Raw genomic sequence first — 4712 nt, 5'->3', positions numbered from 1 at the left:
CAATCACTTATATGTTCATCACTGGCGGAGGGTGGGGATGGATGCCATACAGCTGCATCCATCCCCCATAGGCTATTATGGGCTGCACTGAGAGTATACTTAGAAGGGAGCAGGGTGAAAAGACGTAGAAGAACATTATAAAAGTTTATATAACATTATTCTTTTGAATCCTGTTTGAGACATATCTGCGACAGATGTAATGAGTTTTCCCTGAGTGATTACAACATGCAGAGGAAATCATTCAGTGTGAATACATCTCTATACAGGGAAATCTCTGAGAATTGCGCTATATTTAGCCTTTTATTATGGAGGCCCCAAACACTCCCTAGAGTCATTCTCTGATTTTTCCATCTTCATCCAGCACATGATTCTGATGCAATCTTCAATGTGAAAGCATGTATGTCCCTCATGTCTTATTACAGCGGTAGGATTCCTATGTGGCATATAAGTATTCACATCTATATTATTTCATCTTACAGCATCTCAATGAGCTGTCCCAATGCATCATCTGAGTTAGGCTACAGGTGCAGAGTGACATGTGGACACACAAAATTTACATGGCAACTATCACATCGCTATTTGACATTAATGAAGATGAGCATCAGAAATCAAGAAGATATTTAATCAGGTCACAGGCTCAATGCAGATTGTGAAATAATGTCACATAACATATCGCCAAGTAGCCCTTCCCTAAATGCCAGTATACAGCCTGTAATTGTGTCCATACGTCAGTATATTGTCTAATGAGGATGCATTGAATGGTGATTTATAGAGGTCAGATAGGTGTATCTAGTGCTGGTGGCTGTGGAGTGACATAGAATTACATACATAGAAGACTTTTATGTATTCTTTGTGGAGGTTTATGAACGATGGTTGGGCCCAATTGGTAGTCTAAGTGTAATCAAGGGCCCTGGGACCATTAGCTAAGGCTAAAAGCGGAGATACCTATTAAAGTGGTTGTTCGGAGGCTAAAAACATGGATAATTTCTGTACATAGCCGTACAACTGAGCTTCAATATCGGCACTAACTATGTGGCGCTGTTTTTGGATGAAAGAAGTCATGTTTTTCGATCCCAGACATCCCCTTTAAGGTGCTCTTTTAGTAAGGCTGTGCAGTTACTTACAGACTTTCCACCCAACCATATGGTTCTATTCACATGACAATATTTGCTGTCAGTCAGGGTTGCCAGTAGCACAATCTCTAGTGATATTCTTGCTCATAAACATCCCAGACCAAATTAATAAGGTGACCAGCACAGCTCCAGTGAGGTGCATCTGTCCATGTAACAAATGGAGAACGAGGGGTGCTGCTCTTTTCTAGCTCATATTGGGTTAGTGAGGAGGAAGATCCCCATTGATGATGTCTAAATGGCCAATATCAGCTTTTCATCTCTACTTTATGTTTATATTATTGTCACCATACTATGATGGATCTAACAGACCAATTATCTACTATGGGTTTTGTCTGTTAATTTGATAGATGGTCACAGCTTCTATTCTGAACTCGTGAACTATCATTGGTCATATATTTCATGACCATGTGTTATTAGGAAGATTTATCAGAAGTGTCTGGGAGCAAAACTGTTCTAGTTGCTTATAGCAACCAATCAGAGCTCAGCTTTCATTTTATAAACTGCTGTGGGAAAATGAGAGCTGAGCCCTGATTGGTTGCAATGGGCAACTAGAACAGTTCTGCTCTCAGACACTTCTGATAAATCTCCCTCAAATTTGAGTCAAAGCCAGAAGTGGATTCAACAGAAAGGAGAAGTGTAAGTTTTGAGTTTCACATTTTGCATTCCTTTGCAATCCCCTTTTGGCATTAGTGCAAAATTAGTGCATTTACAGCAAAATTGATGTAATGCTTCTTGCAGCAACCCCATCAGAGCCGACAGTATGTGGGGGCAGCGGTGGCCAGCTGCCCCCGATACCAGCTGCAGGCCAGGGACACGCACAGCAAACTGAGATACCATAAACTCAGTTACTCTGCAGAAAACAACAGGTTGGGGAACCTTCTCTCTGAGGTCAGGCTGTCCCGTTGGCTAGTTGAAGTGAAAGTATTAGTTCTCTGCTTGTCGGAACAGGAATGCGAACAAAATAGTATGTGAAGAACAATATATATGTGTGAAGAAGACATTGCAGATGTATGGAAACATCTGCAATGTGTTCTTTACACACATATATATTGTTCTTCACATGCTATTTTGTTCGCACCGTTCCGCGCGTATCTCCCGACAAGTAAGCAGATGTACCGAACATCTGTAATCTATTCTGCACTGTGTTCTGCACTGTGTTTTTCACTTAAATGATCCTGTGGTCACTGTGTTCAATGTGTTCACTCTTTTTATTCTATTCTTCACTGTTCTTCACTGTTTTTTTAATTAAATGCTCGATCTCGAGCAGGGGAATTATTCAGGTCACCTAGCAACCCATCCATTTAAAACGCATTGCACGTGCAATGCTTGCGAGTGCAATGCATTTTTGATGCGTCTCCATAGACTTGAATGGGGCGGGAAAAACACACGTGAAACGCAAAAGTAGAGTATACTGCGATTTTGACGCGCGTCAAAGCAAACACAAGCACGCACGTGAAAAACAACGCAAATGAGGAAAGACCCATTGGAAACAATGGGACAGAGTGCAATGCAAGTTCTGCACGTCAAAAGCACGCGCAGAACTCGCGTGTGAAAAAACGCCAGTGTGGAAGGGGCCTTACTTATAGATCCAGGCACCACAACTGTGGTAATCTTCTTATATGTGTAATCTATGGTCTTCTTCCTTCTAAAATAAATTTAAATATTACATTAAAATATTAGCATTAAATTTAAATATTAAATGCTAATAAGCCCAAAAGGGCTCTGGGTGGCGTTACCACAGCTCCTCCTTTTTATAGCTCGCCTCAGGCAGCAGATGGTTTAGGACCACCCCTGGTCTGAAGATACATGTATGTTCACCTGTATGTTCTCTCTAATAGTTTGGCTAGAGGTCTATAGGTCTTAGACAGCTTCTTACGGATGTATTATTGTGCTTGTGACAAATATGTATTCATCCAGTGCAAATGATGATTTGCTATGTTATGAATGATAATACAGATCCCACCATTATCCATTCGGATCCAGTCACGCGTGGGAGGGATAAGTGCAGATTATTAGAGGATGAAGACATTCCACATGATGTGTACAATGTATCCAGCTCCACCCAGTATTTATCAGATGACGGCTTCTTATACTTCCTGCAATTACTCATACAAGTCACACATGAAGCTGGATTCATCTATTTACTTAGTAAACAAATGTATGACGCTACATTTAAATATGTAACGCATGGCTCCGTATAGTTCTACAATTTCTCCTATATGCACATGTTGTGGATTCTGTGTGAATTTTACAGGCGGATTTTGTTGCAGAAAATCTGCAGCATAACACAGGGGCATTAACGGAAATGTACCAAACTTGATAAACCAGGGAGACCATCTCATAGATCCAGGCACCATTATGGTAGTCTCCTTATCAGCCCCTCCATTGTTGCAGATTCACCGGCTGTTACACTGTGCAGGAGCACTTCCCGCCTCCTCCTGCAGCACAGTGGGGCTCTGGGAACCACCAGACTGAATGAAGTTTAGATGACTTTTGATAAAGGTTATCATGTCTTTGCATTATATGACACACAATGGCCCAGATTTCTCAATACTGATGCAAGCTGTTTGTCTCACTAGTGTGTGGGGGGGCCCCAGGTTATTGAATGCTGGTGCACCATGCATGCGCCGATCATGCTTAAAAGGAGTACACTGTTCTTTATACACTCAGTTTAATGAAAGTGTGCCACATTTCTGTCCAGTCGCAGTAATGTGTTGCATGGTCCAAATTGACAATGGGACACGGCTTTAGGTGCAGAATTTTGTGGCACGGCTGCGCTACTGGCACAAACACCACATACATACATGTGCAAGCAGTTTGCACATGTACATATGTACAAGTATGGCAGAAAACTGGTGCAGCCAGTTTAATAAATGTGGCCCTTGTGTTTTTTTTTATGTGATATCTTTGCATTATATGACCCACAAGGTCTCTCCACAAGGAAGTGCTTTGATGTAAAACCTCCCATGATCATACTTCCTTCTTCCCCATTCCTCTCTGTACACAAAGATTCTGTCACCATAGGTAGTCAAGTGCAGGCTCTGCCACATTACTTGGATTTCAGACCAGCACCTTCCATACCCCATCCAGGTATTTCTATAAGTTAGTGCTAAAATTACTGGGGTCTCTGCAAGACGATTTTATGGGCACACAATCAACGGGTAACCCCCAAGGCCCCTTACACACTTGTGAGTGTGATAGATCAGAAGTCTCTTAGAGCAGAAATGTTGCTTATTGCAACCAATCAGAGCTCAGCTTTCATTTCCCCACAGCAGTTTATAAAATTATAGCTGAGCTCTGATTGGTTTCCACAGGCAACTAGAACAGTTTTATTTCAGAAACTTGATGATAAATCTCCCCCATAAGGTTTCCTGGTTGGATTGTCCAGTCCGGACGCTGATAACCTGAACAGAACCGACATGCTGAGTTCAGTTCTGCTGGTCAGAGTTCAAGCAGGACGTTCCGGCCAGCACACGCTGCGAGGGTGACATGAGTTGGACGCATCAGGCTTGCAAGTGTTTAAAGGGGCCTTAGAGATTTGGAGGAGGACTCAAACACACAAGGAGTACAAGACAAATC

Source organism: Engystomops pustulosus, chromosome 4, assembly GCF_040894005.1.
Source record: "Engystomops pustulosus chromosome 4, aEngPut4.maternal, whole genome shotgun sequence".
Lineage (NCBI taxonomy): Eukaryota > Metazoa > Chordata > Amphibia > Anura > Leptodactylidae > Engystomops > Engystomops pustulosus.
This window is presented reverse-complemented; position numbering follows the sequence as displayed.